Genomic DNA, 18111 nt, shown 5'->3' with positions numbered 1-18111 from the left:
GTGGTTCACACTTACACTCGCTCACTCATTTGACCATAAACAGAAACAGAAATATTAACCCTTTGAGGGTTTTCGTCGTACTAGTACGTCTTACGCGTAGGGGTTTTTGACGTACTAGTACTCATAAATTCTAGCGACCTCAAATCTAGTGGGAGAAAGCTGGTAGGCCTTCATATGAAAGAATGGGTCTATGTGGTCAGTGTGCACAGTCTAAAAAAAATCCTGCAGCACACGGTGCATAATGAGAAAAAAAAAACTTTTTCCATTTTTTTTTAATAAATCAGCGACTTTGCAGTGTATTTTCGTATAGTATTTGTTGTATTCTAGTTTTCTTGGTCTCATTTTATAGAATGGAAGACATATTACTGAAATTGAGATGATTTTGACTGGTTTTACAATGAAAGGTGCCTTGAAATTGAGCTCAAAGTAGCAGAAATGTTCGATTTTTACCAAACTTCAAAAGTAAACAAATCGTGCCAAGAGTGCAATACACGTCAACTGGTGAGTCTAATATTCTTTCACAAGTGCACCAATAATATTTATACCATTTTTTACACTAATGCAGTAGTCTGCATAACAGTAAATCTTATATTTTTTGTGAGAATAAAAATTCAAAGTGGAAAGCAAAAGAATATAAGAGGGGCCTTGAGACGTGACTAATGACTAGAGGAAATGTCATTTTAGTGCCAGGAATGTCTTTCTTGTTTATTCTGGACCCTATTCCGAAATTGGCATCTTTTGAAATTTGTGTGAAATTGGCAAAATTGCTAAATTCTGACCACTGTACTGGATAGTTGAATTTATAAATGGGTGGTTTCTTGCACCCATTCGATAGAAAAAATGGAGTTCTAGCGAAATATTCATGTTTTTTGTCGACTAGTACAGTGAAATTGGCCGAAAATGGGGCTCAAAGTGGGCAAAATCGCCGATCCGTAAACATCGCCGAGACCGCTAACTTTGCGAGAGCATAATTCCGTAAGTTTTCTATCAAATTTCAAACTTTTGGTGTCGTTATGATCGGGAAAAGATTCTCTATCTTTTCATAAGAGAAAATAATTTTTTTTTTTTTTTAAATTTGGCCGACCCTGAGAACGAGTTTCGGAGAGGGCCTGTCGACCCTCAAAGGGTTAATCTCAGTCTTAAAATAATGAATCCTGTGATACTCCAATACTGAAACTATATACTGTGCCAAAACAAAAGCATTCACATTGCTAAACTCACAAACTAGTATTTAGTCACTTAGCCATAATACCAACTTACCTCATAATTTGTAATATTTTACAATTAAGAATAAAACTAAGTATGCCCGAAAAGCCTAGCCATGCTAAGCGTTCTAGTGGTACACTCTGTGATCACAATTTTACTACATGTAAACCAAACAATAACCAAATTTCTGTAAACTCAGCATTGTAATCCTTATAGAGAATAAACTTTGAATTGAATTTGAATTTGAAAGGCTTCAGAAGTGATTCTAAAGAAATGTCATTAGGTACACCGCAGGGAGGAGTTCTTAGTCCCATGCTATTTAATATTCTGATTAATGCTCTCCTAAATGCTCTACCTGCCTCACCTAAACATATAGCTATAAGCTATGCTGATGATATCATGATCCATACAACAGGGCATAAGAAGATGAATACCATTCTTAATGAAGTTCAAGCAATTTGTAATCGACTAGGCCTCATAATATCTTCCTCTAAAACAAAGATATTAACAAGCAAACGACATCCCCCACCCATCTATTTGCAGGGTGAAATCATTAGCTACGTTAAAACTTACAGATATCTTGGTGTAGATGTACCCTTTAACAAATCCACTATACCACAACTAAACAAGAAATGTAAAGCTAGGCTAAATGCTCTCAAAGCTGTTGCTGGCTACAATCCCAACTATGGTGCTAATGTGAGAATCGTGAGAATGATGTACATAGCCTATGTTAGGTCCTTAATTGATTATGCTGCTCCCATGTTGATATTAGCTAGAGAAAGTTCCCTCCGACCCTTGGAGTTAATGCAAAATGAAGCTCTCAGGACTATTCTTGGCTGTCCCAGATCTACAAAAGTTCTTAACACGAGGAAGGAGCTTGGTATTTCTAGTATCAGTGATAGGATTGTTGAAATTAACACTGTACTCGGTATTAGAATGTTGAGAAACGAACCAGACACTGCCACAGTGAATCTTACCAAGTGTCTAGAGGTAAATACACACAGATCTAAATGGATTGTGAAAACGTGCAATTGCATTAAGTTTTATAACCTGCATGAACTGTATCACTGTAGGCAACAAGAGCATTTCACCCCTCCATGGAAGATGTGTTCATTTAATATCACATACCTACAAATCCCTCCCAAGAAGCTCATTGCTAGTAATCCCTTCCTTAAATCTCTTGTTAGAGCAACTGCTCAAGAAGAAATTTTTCGCCTAGCTGGTAGTAATAAGTTATCACAAGTTATATACACTGATGGATCTAAACAGGAGTCTTCTGGCAGGGCTGCATCTGCTCTTGTTGCCACCTCCCTAGTTAAGAACGATAATAAATTTGTTGAGTTAGGCATAAGAATTAACAACTGGGCGTCTACACTGCAAACTGAATTGTTTGCAATCCTAATGGCGCTAAAGCTAACCTATGACACTGAGCTTGACTCTATCATCATTACTGATTCTGTCATCATTGAAGGCTCTTGGCTCATATAATGACTCCAACAACATGCTCATTGGGGAAGCCAGGTATAGATACTCAAAAATTAGGGACAAAGGAATTAATGTACAATTGCTATGGATCCCATCACACATTGGATTACTCCTTCATGATAAAGTTGATATGTTAACCAAGAAGAGTATCCAGAAGGAGAACGTAGAATATAACTTTGGTATAACTGTGTCTAGCATTAGGAATAATATTAGGAGAGAAGTAAATAATGAAGATGATTGTTATAGGAATGCAGTTAGAAGCCTGAGTAGATCTATAACCCACTATGATAACATGAACGTAGATAAGTATGTTTATGGAGCAACTTGCAATGTGAACAGACTGACTGATGTTGTAGTGGCCAGGCTTAGGCTTGGTTACAAGTACTTCTGGCAGTTTGGGAGACACACAGATGATGATCAAACTAAATGTAAATTATGTGATCAGGCATATGGTCACTCTCTTGAACACTTTGTGCTTAATTGTCCACTTATTGAGGAATACAGAGACAGACAGTATAATAACCTATGTGACATGTCAAGATATCTTATTAATGAAAATAAGATACCAGATATACTAAGCAAATTTCCTAAATTTGCTTGTAACAGATAAGTGAACTATAGATATGTAGATATAAATCCATATGTATTCCTGTTAACCCTTTGGGGCCTAGTTCCTAGGCCTTTTGTGTATCCACATGCTCTCGCACTACCGTCCACAGGATGGATATGGGGTGCACAATAAACTAGCCACTTCGGTGGCAAAATCTAAATCTTTTAATTTACTTAGGTGTTCTATCATATTTATATTCGTATTCTACATAAGTTCTTATATATATAATTATCACAGCCATTCTCCTGACAGTACAGTCATGCAGTAATTGCGTTGGATTTTTTTAAGTTTAAAAAATTAACAGTAACCCCATTATTTTTCATGGAATAAATCATTAAGGAAAAGCGCTTAAAAATGTCTCAAGTAACAGAAGTTAATCAATCCTTTTAATAACATAAGTGAAGGATATATGTGAAAATAGAAGGGCGTTTTTAGGAATTTACTAGAGCCATCGCCATCCTTAGCTAATGTGACTAGCATTAATGTGACTAGCATTAACGTATCAGAGACTATATACACTTCGTTGTCTCGAAACAAATATGACAAACTTGGTTATTAACGGGAAGACTAAAACAATTTCAATATTGTAATTATTTTGTGAAAATATTTTACTTCTCAGATACCAACTTTCTGATTGTAAAAATCAATATTAAACACAAACTTTGCATCAACAAAACAAAGTTTAATAAGCTCAATGATTATTAGTACAATCAATGGTAAATTGTAATTTGCCAGGTCTTCAGGTAGGAAAGTTAGTAAGTCGTCAACTGAAATTTTTGCGAGCAATGAAGTGACTTCAAAACTAATCAAGACAAAATAAATAATGGCGAGTTTTACACTAAGAATATTTTGAAATAAGACAGCTAACAGAATCCTTCCCAATAAAGTTCCGTGGTACAGATATGTTGATGTTTTACGCTTAATGCGCAAGAACATAGATACCTGGAGTATACCTGAAGACAAATCTGTGACCAGGCCTCATAGTGGATCAAGGCATGATCAACCAGGCTGTAACTGTTGGTCGCACGCAACCCGACGTACGAACTACAGCCCGGCTGGTCAGGTGCCTGTCCAGAGCCTTCTTGAAGACAGCAAGGGGTCCATTGGCAATCCCCCTTATGTATGCTGGGAGGCAGTTAAACAGCTTTGGGCCCCTGATGCTTATTGTGTTGTCTCTTATCGTGCTAGTGACACCCCTGCTTTTCATTGGGGGGGGGGATGTTGCATCGTCTGCCAAGTCTTTTGCTTTTATAGGAAGTGATTTTCGGTGCAAGTTTAGTACTAATCCCTCTAGGATTTTCTAGGTGTATATAATCATGTATCTCTCCCGCCTGAGTTCTAGGGAATACAGGTTCGGGAACTTCAAGCGTTCCCAGTAACTGAGGTGTTTTATCGCATTTATGTGTGCCGTGAAGGTTCTCTGTACACTTTCTAGGTCAGCAATTTCACCTGCCTTTAAAGGTGGTGTTAGTGTGCAGCAACAGATAGAACAAGCGACCTGAAGAGTGTCATCACGGGGTTGGCATCCCTAATTTCGAAGGTTCTTATTATCCATCTTCTCAGTTTTCTAACAGATGCGTTTGATACAATGTTGTGATCTTTGAAGGTGAGATCCCCTGACATTATCACTCCCAAGTCATTTACGTTAGTATTTCGTTCTATTGCATTGTTGGAATTTGTTTTATACTCCGATATAGTTTTAATTTCCTCATGTTTTCCATATAATTTCAATTTACTCTTAACATTTTTGACATTTAATAACCATTACTTATCTAATTACCTTTACCTGTTTTAATACCACATTTACTATCTTAGAGTACTCTTAATTACCTTGTGCTGCCATATAACCTCTAGTATAACTACCAGTGCAATATTGAATGAAATAAACATTACTTTTTCACTTTTTTGTAATCATTATTACTTACTAAAATTTTATTAAACACCATATTTACTACCAGTCAATTGTACTTTTGTACATTAAACATTATTTTATACTTCCCATAACATTTTGTTGCCAAATTTTCAAGTTTGTATATTCAACTCCAACCTTTATATTATCCTTTGTACCTGTGTACCTGTGTACCTGTCTTACTATCATCTTACTATCATATTATAACCAAGACATTACCCTTGTTATTTTTTTACTATTTTTCTTTTGGTACTTTAATTGTGAATTATATTTTGTCAATTTAAATCTAGTTATACTCCTGATCTTGTCAACAACCTATACCAGACTCTAGTGCAATTGCAAGTACCATTTCAATTTGTATTTTTATATTATAAGTTTATATTATAATTCCTACTCTAAGATTGTTTTCATATCTTAGTGACTATATTGTGTGTGCAATTAGTGTATTTTTCAATTATATTATTGTTCAAGGCCCTTAACTATCTTTTGCTAACTAGTACCAACTACCTCAAATATTTTTTTTTTCTACTTTTTTTATTCTTTTGCTACCTTAACTTGCATATTTTATCTTGTCAATTTAAATCTAGTATACTCTAATTCTTGTAAACAACTTATATAACACCATAGTGCAATTACAATTGAGAGTCTTGTGCCTTTTTTATATTATTAGATTAAACTCAGTTGTACTATAGTCAATACCAAATTCATTATATTAGACCATATTGCAATTACTAGTGAGAGACTGGTGCTATTTTTAATTTGTATTGTTATATTATTAGATTAAATCTAGTTGTACTATAGCTCATTCTAGCTCAAAACATAGACTCCACAAAAGTCATTATATTAGACCTTAGTGCAATTATTTGATTACCACTTTATTGTTCACCACAACTTATATTAGTCCCTTTTATATTATAATTTTATATTATAATTCTAACTTTAAAGAATTACCTTTAAAGTACTACCTACTATCATATTCCCAAGCTCCATTATTTGATCATCACTTTATTTGTTCACCACAAATTATTTTAGTCCCTTTTATGTTGTCTCCTTTATTTTAGCTTTAAAAAACTACCTTAGCTCATTATTTTTACATTTGTTAAATAATTCAGGTGCTATTTTTATTTTTAGCTTTAGAATATTTACTTTATTTTTTACTTAATTCTAACTATAGATTCACTACAAATCTTATGATTACAAGCATTGATCCTGATACCAACCTCTTATTTAATGACTTAAATGATTCAAACAGTTACTGTAATTACTACACTGCAGAACAATCAAAGGCACTTCTCAGAGCCAACAACAACATAACTATCTTTAACTACAATATCAGATCTTTAAGCAAGCATTATGATGACCTCCTAGCATTACTAAATTCCTTGCATGCCAATATGTCCATCATTACACTAACTGAAACCTGGCTAAAGCCTGATACTACAGATGTCTATGCCATTCCTGGTTACACAGCCATACACAACTGTAGGCCAGACCAACAAGGGGGTGGCACTGCTATATACTACTCAGACCAACTAGAATGTATCACTAATACTTGCACAAGGGATGAACATGGGGAATATATAATAGCTAAATTCAAATCCAAATACCTACAAAAACCTCTCACAGTGATAAACATCTACAGAGTTCCACAATCAAACATTAGCCAATTTAGTCAAAACCTAGGAAGTATGATAACTGATGCACGCATGAACAAAGATCACTTACTACTCTCAGGTGACTTCAATATAAATCTCCTGCAAGACCAGGACCCACACGTTACTGAATTCACAAACACAATGAGTAACTGCATGTTGCTACCAACAGTAACAAAACCTACAAGAGTTACAGAGACTAGTGTTTCCCTACTTGACCACATCTGGACCAACACCATATCCCCTTTAAAATCAGGCATAATTACAGATAATACCACAGACCACTACCCTACTTTCCTCATAACAACTCTTGGTAAAATACCCCAAGACACTACTAAAGTCACCTTCAGACTTCACAATGAGGCAGCCATTAATAACTTCACAACAGCAGTAACAAACATTGACTGGCACACTGAGCTAGAAATCTATACAGATATTGACGAATGTTTTAATAATTTTCTAAAAAAGACCCAATACCTTTATAACAAGCACTGCCCTAAAAAAACTAAACAGATGACAGCTAAGAGACTGAACAGTCCCTGGCTAACACCCAGCATTCTCAAATCCATAAATACAAAACACCGATATGAAAAACAGTACAGAATGGGTCACATAACCAGAGACCAAACAAAACGTTACTCGTCAATCCTAACCAGCCTGATAAGAAGGGCAAAAAAATTGTATTATGAGAACAGATTATCCAACTTACGAGGTGATATAAAAAAAGACCTGGAAGACCCTATCAGAAATTCTGGGAACAAAAAAGATATCACGACATAGCGAAATAAAATTAGCAAAATCAGATGAACCCCAACTCCCACCAACAGAAACAGCAAACAGACTCAATGATTTCTTCTCCACTATAGGTCAAAACCTTGCCAATAAAATCCCAAGCTCAGATACCCCACCAAATGACTACCTCACTGGCAACTACCCGAACACACTGTTCCTAGCTCCGACTAACCCATACGAAGTCTCCCTTATTATCAACGCACTGAAAAACAAGACAGGAGATTTAAATACCTTACCACCCTTTATATACAAAAAAGCGTCACAAGTACTATCACCAATCATTGCAACACTCTTTAACAAATCCATTGAATCCTCCACCTTCCCTACAGTTCTCAAAATAGCAAGGGTCACCCCGATCCATAAAGGAGGACACCAAACAGAGTTGAATAACTATAGGCCAATATCCAATTTACACCCTCTCTCAAAAATCTTCGAAAAATTAATTCATAAACGAATCTACTCCTACCTCATCTCCCAAAACATACTCAACCCCTGCCAATTTGGATTCAGGCCTAATAAAAATACTAATGATGCTATTATACACATGCTAGAACATATATACACTGCAATAGAGAAAAAAGAAGTCCCACTGGGGATCTTCATTGACTTACGTAAAGCTTTTGATCCAGTTGACCATGACTTGCTCCACGTAAAATTGTCACACTATGGTATTAGAGGGCACTCCCTCAACTACCTCAAGTGCCAGGAAGAAAAAAAACTGGCAGGAAATGGCAGAAATCGTACACCAAATCCAGTCATTCCTGGAGTGGAACCACAGTCGATGGCCTCCACTCCAAACCAACAGATACAAATGCCGGAAAAAAAATCCCCCCCCCCCAGTACCAACAATACCACCAGTCCGATAACATTCTTCTTGGCAAATATACAGGGTCTAAAGCCAGCAACAAACAACAAAATACCTTTCATCCGTGGACTGCTTGCAGAGGCAAAGGCAATGTTCGCGGCTTTCACTGAGACCCACATAAAGGATCACTTGGACAACGAAATATGGGTCCCAGGTTACAACCTATACAGATGTGACAGAGTGAACAGGCAAAAGGGGGGGGGGGGTTGGCCTGTACATTGCAGAGTCACTTGTTTGCACAGAACTGCTAAATGCCTCAAATTATGTAGTGGAAGTTTTAGCAGTAAAGGTCGAGAACCAAAACCTAGTCATTGTGGTAGTCTACAAGCCTCCGGATGCAACATCCCAGCAATTCCAGGAACAGCTGTTAAAAATTGACCACTGTCTGGAAAATCTTCCAGCTCCTGCACCCAACATCTTGCTCCTGGGGGATTTCAACTTAAGGCACCTAAAATGGAGGAATATAGCAAATAATATTGTTGCAGAAATAACACCAGGAGGCAGCTCTGATGAAAACTCACACTCACGTGAGCTTTTAAATCTCTGCACAAAATTCAATTTAAACCAGCAAATAATAGAGCCTACTAGACTGGAGAATACACTAGACCTCATCTTCACTAACAATGATGATCTGATAAGAAATGTCACCATATCAAAAACAATATACTCAGATCACAACATAATTGAGGTTCAGTCATGTATGCGCGGAGCCCCAGACCGACATAATGAGATTAGTCACGAGAGAGCATTCACCAAATTCAACTTCAATAACAAAAACATAAAGTGGGACCAAGTAAACCAAGTCCTAACCGATATAAGCTGGGAAGATATACTAAGCAACACAGACCCCAACTTATGCCTAGAACAGATTAACTCGGTGGCACTCGATGTATGCACAAGGCTTATTCCTCTAAGAAAAAGGAGGAGTAGATGTAAAATAAAAAGAGACAGGCGCTCCCTTTACAGGCGACGGAAAAGAATAACAGAGCGGCTAAAAGAGGTCAATATATCTGAAATGCGTAGGGAGACACTGGTCAGAGAAATAGCAAGCATCGAACTTAAGCTAAAAGAATCCTTTAGGAGTCAGGAATCGCGGGAAGAACTAAAAGCCATAAATGAAATCGAAAGAAACCCAAAGTATTTCTTCTCCTATGCCAAATCAAAATCGAGAACAACGTCCAGTATTGGGCCCCTACTTAAACAAGATGGGTCCTACACAGATGACAGCAAGGAAATGAGTGAGCTACTCAAGTCCCAATATGACTCAGTTTTTAGCAAGCCGCTAACCAGACTGAGAGTCGAAGATCAAAATTAATTTTTTATGAGAGAGCCACAAAATTTGATTAACACAAGCCTATCCGATGTTATCTTGACGCCAAATGATTTCGAACAGGCGATAAATGACATGCCCATGCACTCTGCCCCAGGGCCAGACTCATGGAACTCTGTGTTCATCAAGAACTGCAAGAAGCCCCTATCACGAGCCTTTTCCATCCTATGGAGAGGGAGCATGGACACGGGGGTCGTCCCACAGTTACTAAAAACAACAGACATAGCCCCACTCCACAAAGGGGGCAGTAAAGCAACAGCAAAGAACTACAGACCAATAGCACTAACATCCCATATCATAAAAATCTTTGAAAGAGTCCTAAGAAGCAAGATCACCACCCATCTAGAAACCCATCAGTTACACAACCCAGGGCAACATGGGTTTAGAACAGGTCGCTCCTGTCTGTCTCAACTATTGGATCACTACGACAAGGTCCTAAATGCACTAGAAGACAAAAAGAATGCAGATGTAATATATACAGACTTTGCAAAAGCCTTCGACAAGTGTGACCATGGCGTAATAGCGCACAAAATGCATGCTAAAGGAATAACAGGAAAAGTCGGTCGATGGATCTATAATTTCCTCACTAACAGAACACAGAGAGTAGTCGTCAACAGAGTAAAGTCCGAGGCAGCTATGGTGAAAAGCTCTGTTCCACAAGGCACAGTACTCGCTCCCATCTTGTTCCTCATCCTCATATCCGACATAGACAAGGATGTCAGCCACAGCACCGTGTCTTCCTTTGCAGATGACACCCGAATCTGCATGACAGTGTCTTCCATTGCAGACACTGCAAAGCTCCAGGCGGACGTCAACCAAATCTTTCAGTGGGCTGCAGAAAACAATATGAAGTTCAACGATGAGAAATTTCAATTACTCAGATATGGTAAACATGAGGAAATTAAATCTTCATCAGAGTACAAAACAAATTCTGGCCACAAAATAGAGCGAAACACCAACGTCAAAGACCTGGGAGTGATCATGTCGGAGGATCTCACCTTCAAGTACCATAACATTGTATCAATCACATGGATAATGAGAACCTTCGAAACTAAGGAGGCCAAGCCCATGATGACACTCTTCAGGTCACTTGTTCTATCTAGGCTGGAATATTGCTGCACACTAACAGCACCTTTCAAGGCAGGTGAAATTGCCGACCTAGAAAATGTACAGAGAACTTTCACGGCGCGCATAACGGAGATAAAACACCTCAATTATTGGGAGCGCTTGAGGTTCCTAAACCTGTATTCCCTGGAATGCAGGAGGGAGAGATACATGATTATATACACCTGGAAAATCCTAGAGGGACTAGTACCGAACTTGCACACGAAAATCACTCACTACGAAAGCAAAAGACTTGGCAGACGATGCACCATCCCCCCAATGAAAAGCAGGGGTGTCACTAGCACGTTAAGAGATCATACAATAAGTGTCAGGGGCCCGAGACTGTTCAACTGCCTCCCAGCACACATAAGGGGGATTACCAACAGACCCCTGGCAGTCTTCAAGCTGGCACTGGACAAGCACCTAAAGTCAGTTCCTGATCAGCCGGGCTGTGGCTCGTACGTTGGTTTGCGTGCAGCCAGCAGCAACAGCCTGGTTGATCAGGCTCTGATCCACCAGGAGGCCTGGTCACAGACCGGGCCGCGGGGGCGTTGACCCCCGGAACTCTCTCCAGGTAAACTCCAGGTAAACTCCAGTCTTACCTCAGCAACAGAAGCCAATATGTGTACGCAAATGGGACAAGCTCTTCCGCACAACCAATTACAGTTGGTGTCCCACAGGGAAGTGTCCTTGACCCTCTTCTCTTTCTCCTATACATAAATGACCTACCAAATGCTTCGCAATTACTCAAACCCACACTTTTTGCAGATGACACTACATACGTCTTCTCTCACCCGAGCCCAGTCACGCTAGCCAATACTGTAAACACCGAATTACAGAAAATATCTACCTGGATGAGGACTAACAAACTTACACTAAACATTGACAAAACCTACTTCATTCAGTTTGGTAACAGAGCTACAGATGTACCTCTTAACATAACAATAAACGGATCACCTATCACAAAGCTAACAGAGGGAAAATTCCTAGGAATCCACCTCGATAATAGACTCAAATTTCATACACATATACAACAAATTTCTAAGAAAATTTCCAAGACTGTAGGCATACTATCGAAGATACGGTACTATGTTCCACAGTCAGCCCTCCTGGCCCTTTATCACTCTCTTATTTACCCCTATCCCACCTATGGAATTTGTGCATGGGGCTCAACAACAATTAACCATCTCAGACCACTAATTACCCAACAAAAGGCTGCAGTTAGAATGATAACAAATTCTCACTACAGGCAACACACTCCACCAATATTCAAAACACTCAACCTACTCACCATACAAAACATCCATACTTATTATTGCACCTATTACATACATAGAACACTTAACTCTGATATTAACCCTCCCCTCAAACATCTCCTTGCCAACCTCAACAGAACACATGACCATGCAAAAACTCAATGCACATAAAAGGCCCTAAAATCTGGAATTCATTACCTGTAAATATAAAAGAAATACTACCTGTTTATAAATTCAAGTCTCTTCTCAAAGATCACTTACTCACTCAAAACCAAATAAATACAGAATAACTGAACCTTATAAATTGTATATCCTATATGTTACTCACAATTATATCACACAAATGTTAAACCTAGGACCCAATCTAACTTTATTATTTTTTTAAATACACTACCTAACAGAATACTCCATTCGACTGAATGTACAGCAATGCAAGCAACCATATGACCTGTCTTTGTAATACTCATTTGTGCTTTATAGTTATCTGTTTACAATAATGTTTTATCACTGATTTCATCATTGCTTAGTTAATCTTAAGTTAATTTTAAGCCAGCCCGTAATGCTATGCATATAAGTGGCTTTGGCATGCTGCTCTTACCTGTATTTTTTGTACCTCTGTATGTATGCTTAAATTACTAAATAAATAAATAAATAAATAAATTGAATTTCATCATCATTGAACTTCACATTGTTTTCTGCGGCCATTTAAAGATTTGGTTGATGTCCGCCTGGATTCTTGCAGTGACTTCAATGGCAAACTGACATGTAGATTCTGGTGTCATCTGCTAAGGAAGACACGGTGCCTGTGGCTTACATCCTTGTCTATGTCAGATATGAGGATGAAGAACAGGATGGGAGCGAGTACTGTGCCTTGTGGAACAGAGCTTGTCACCGTAGCCTCCTCAGACTTTACTCTGCTTACTACTACTCTTTGTGTCCTATTTATTAGGTAATTATGGATCCATCTGCCAACTTTTCCTGTTATTCCTTATCACGCATTTTATGTGCTATTACACCATGGTCACGCTTGTCAAGGGTTTTGCAAAGTCTGTGTATACTAAATCTGCGTTTTATTTGTCTTCTAGAGAATCTAAGATCTTGTCATAGTGGTCCAGTAGTTGGGACAGACAGGAGCGACCTGCTCTGAACCCATGCTGCCCTGGGTTGTGTAACTGATGGGTATCCAGATGAATTTTTATAATATGGGATGTTAGTGTGAAGGCTTACTCAGCCCTGTAACAACTTCAGACAGTATTACCAAGGCTGACTCCTCCTCAGGAAAATTAATGAATAGAAAAAGAAATAATAACAGACAAACATAAACACTTTATTACATAGAAAATATAAAATATAAAACACTTAAATATGAAATATTAATCCTACATTAAAGAAAATGAAAAATTAAAAATATAAATGATAACTGAATTCAACGCTAATATATATAGGGGTGTCTGGTGTTGGTGACACTGTGTGTTGTTGAAATCGTAGCCGTTGCTGATGATGGGGGGGGTCGCAGGTGTTGGTTACGACCCACTGGCTAGTTCTTCACAGTATAGCCGTGAGTATTATGTCCAGATGACAGGAAAGCAGGTTCTTTACCACTGCAATGATGAGGGGTTACGTCCTGCAATTTCGTACAGGTGCACAGGTAATTAAATCCAAAAAGGGGAAGTCTCAGGACGTTAGTCCATCTCCATCAGTTTTCCTCGTTGATTGGCAGGTGACCCTCTCTGTCATCCAAGCTGGAAAGATAGACAGGTTACCCACTGCTTAAGAAATCACTTTCCATGATAAGTACAATACCTAAAAGATGTGGTGGTTATTACAACAGTCAACTTAGAGCAAGACTGAAAGGACTAAGTTTATTATTGGTCAAAAGTGAAGCTTTCAACCAATAAATCCACTAGAATACAAGGCAGGCATGTACTTACAGTAGTGCTGGGAGCTGTGAGTCTAGTGATTACTGTTTGGACCGGAGCCCCACACGTCACCTTTCGGGGGGGGGGGAAGAAGGAGGGGAAGGGATAGCGGGAGCTAGACTGACCCTACCTTAACAAGCAGCCGGCAGTCAAACTATCACTTTAGGGGTGGGGGAAAAAAGGCGGGAATAGCGAGAGCTTGACTTACCCTACCTTAACAAGTAGCCGGCAATGAAACTGTTGTTACTATATACTCCCTCGCTACTCCTATCTATTGAACTTTTCCCTCACACTCCCCCATACCAAGACTTATAGTCAAGGAGTATAAGAATAGGCGAGGAAGAAGTTCTAACATTTGGAAGTCGCGTAAGGCAAGAAATCTTCTACTGACTGTCATGACTTAACCAGTCAGAGAAATAATTGGATGAACCATTGATATACACAATATGGAGCTTAAAAGCCTGGAGTGCCAATGTCCACCTCAAGAGGTGACTGTTGGTTCCCTTAAAAGTTTCTAGGTATATCAAAGGTTTGTGGTCCGTTTCTAAAATGAATTCTTTTCCCAGCAAATAAAATTTAAGTTTGGAGATACCCCACACAAGGGCCAAACATTCCTTTTCTATGGTGGAGTATCTCGTTTCTGCGGGAAGGAGTTTCCGGCTTAGGAAGCATACAGGGAAGGGAGTACCATCATGGTATTGTAGTAACACTGCACCTAAGCCAGTATTGGAGGCATCAGTTCTTAAACAAAATGTTTTATTAATATCTGGAATCTTAAGTATAGGGTCTTTTGAAAAGATACTTTTAATCTCATTAAACTTTTCCCGAGCTACGTCGGAAAGTTCAAGAGGTTCCTTCACAGACTTTTTAAGGAAGTCAGATAAGATGCCTGTAAGATCAGTAAGATTCGGGATAAACCGTGCATAAAAATTTACAGAACCAAGAAAGCTACGCATGAGCTTCTTGGTTTTGGGGAATTTAAATTCTAATAAAGCTTTGATCTTACTGGGGAGAGGCTGCAGAAAGTTATTAGAAAGTATCAGTCCAAGATATCTAATCTTGTTATACCCAAGGAAGCATTTCTTCGGCTTGGCAGTGAGGCCATGTGAGCGTAACCTACACAAAACTGATGTTAATGTTTGGATATGTTCGCCCCACGTGGATGTCATTACGTAAATGTTATCAAAATAAACTGAAACATTTGGCATATTACCCAAGACCTTTCTCATCAGTCTCACGTAGGTAGCACAGGCAGTTACCAAACCGAAGGGCATAGTTCTATATTGCATCAGTCCTTGGTGTGTAGGAAAAGCGGTGTACTGCTTTGAAGAAGGATCTAACATTACTTGATGATATGCCTGCGCAATATCAATCTCTGAAAAGAAGGAAGCGTCATAAAATTTGTGTAGATCGCTATCTATTAAGGGCATAGGATCAGCATCCCACCGAGTTATAGCATTAAGGCCTCTGAAGTCAATAGCAAGTCTATATGAATTATCCTCCTTCTTAACCATGACTACTGGTGAACAATATGAAGATACTGAAGGTTCAATGATCTTTAGTTTTAATAATTTGTCTACCTCTCGGTCAAATGCATCCCTAAGGTGAACTGGAACTGGGTATAATTTTTGTTTGATAGGATTGTCCGTCACTAAGTCAATCTTATGAACTACCGTGGAGGTAACACCTGGAATATCAGTAAAGACGTCTGAAAAGTTACTCACACATTGAAGTAGTTCATGTCTCTTATGGATTAGATTTTTTTAGATTTTGCCACCGAAGTGGCTAGTTTATTGTGCACCCCATATCCATCCTGTGGACGGTAGCGCGAGAGCATATGGATACACAAAAGGCCTAGGAACTAGGCCCCAAAGGGTTAACAGGAATACATATGGATTTATATCTACATATCTATAGTTCACTTATCTGTTACAAGCAAATTTAGGAAATTTGCTTAGTATATCTGGTATCTTATTTTCATTAATAAGATATCTTGACATGTCACATAGGTTATTATACTGTCTGTCTCTGTATTCCTCAATAAGTGGACAATTAAGCACATAGTGTTCAAGAGAGTGACCATATGCCTTATCACATAATTTACATTTAGTTTGATCATCTGTGTGTCTCCCAAACTGCCAGAAGTACTTGTAACCAAGCCTAAGCCTGGCCACTACAACATCAGTCAGTCTGTTCACATTGCACGTTGCTCCATAAACATACTTATCTACGTTCATGTTATCATAGTGGGTTATAGATCTACTCAGGCTTCTAACTGCATTCCTATAACAATCATTTTCATTATTTACTTCTCTCCTAATATTATTCCTAATGCTAGATACAGTTATACCAAAGTTATATTCTACATTCTCCTTCTGGATACTCTTCTTGGCTAACATATCAACTTTATCTTGAAGGAGTAATCCAATGTGTGATGGGATCCATAGCAATTGTACATTAATTCCTTTGTCCCTAATTTTTGAGTATCTATACCTGGCTTCCCCAATGAGCATGTTGTTGGAGTCATTATATGAGCCAAGAGCCTTCAATGATGACATAGAATCAGTAATGATGATAGAGTCAAGCTCAGTGTCATAGGTTTGCTTTAGCGCCATTAGGATTGCAAACAATTCAGTTTGCAGTGTAGATGCCCAGTTGTTAATTCTTATGCCTAACTCAACAAATTTATTATCGTTCTTAACTAGGGAGGTGGCAACAAGAGCAGATGCAGCCCTGCCAGAAGACTCCTGTTTAGATCCATCAGTGTATATAACTTGTGATAACTTGTTACTACCAGCTAGGTGAGAAATTTCTTCTTGAGCAGTTGCTCTAACAAGAGATTTAAGGAAGGGATTACTAGCAATGAGCTTCTTGGGAGGGACTTGTAGGTATGTGATATTAAATGAACACATCTTCCATGGAGGGGTGAAATGCTCTTGTTGCCTACAGTGATACAGTTCATGCAGGTTATAAAACTTAATGCAATTGCACGTTTTCACAATCCATTTAGATCTGTGTGTATTTACCTCTAGACACTTGGTAAGATTCACTGTGACAGTGTCTGGTTCGTTTCTCAACATTCTAATACCGAGTACAGTGTTAATTTCAACAATCCTATCACTGATACTAGAAATACCAAGCTCCTTCCTCATGTTAAGAAAGGAGCTTGGTATTTCTAGTATCAGTGATAGGATTGTTGAAATTAACACTGTACTCGGTATTAGAATGTTGAGAAACGAACCTATGGTCATCCAAAGATTCATTAATATTAATGTTGGTTGCGTCCGAGTGGTCAAGAGTCACCAAGTCATGTAGTTCTTCATCATAGTCTAAGTTAGAGGTGTCAATTACGCACACCTTACATTCTTCAGCTGTTTTATCAAGTTCGTGTGGAAAAACTAAGTCAAAGTTATTAAGGCAGTTAACCGAATTTCTTCGGTAATATTTCTTAAGGATGTTGATATGATAAAGCTTAGGTTTCCCCTTGACTTCTATGAGGTAGTCAACTTTCCCACAAATTTTTAATACTTTATATGGACCTTTCCATGCTACTAATAATTTCTTTGACTTGATCGGCAAAAGTACAAGAACTTCATCCCCTACTTTAAAACTTCTCCTCTGACTTTTGGAATCAAAATAGGTTTTGTACTGGTCCATTGACAAGTGCAAGTTTTTCGAAACTATGTCAGAGGTCTCCTCAAGTTTGGATCTAAGGTCAAGGAGAAACTGGTAAGAAGACTGAACCTCAGCATTTACCTCCTCATTAGTCCATAAGTCATGAAGGATGGACAATGGGCCTCTGGCCTGTCTACCATAGAGAAGTTCAAAAGGTGAAAACCCCAAAGAGTCACTGGGAACTTCCCTCATGGCAAACAAAGCACAGGGTAGGTAACGATGCCACTCCTTAGGTTTAAGGGAGCAAAGTTTCCTTAAAATGGACTTGAGAATCGAATGCTGGTGCTCAATCCTCCCATTACAGCTGG

This window comes from Cherax quadricarinatus, unplaced genomic scaffold (genome assembly GCF_038502225.1).
Source record: "Cherax quadricarinatus isolate ZL_2023a unplaced genomic scaffold, ASM3850222v1 Contig22, whole genome shotgun sequence".
Classification (NCBI taxonomy): Eukaryota; Metazoa; Arthropoda; class Malacostraca; order Decapoda; family Parastacidae; genus Cherax; species Cherax quadricarinatus.
The sequence above is the reverse complement of the archived record's forward strand: the minus strand, read 5'-3'. Positions refer to the sequence as shown.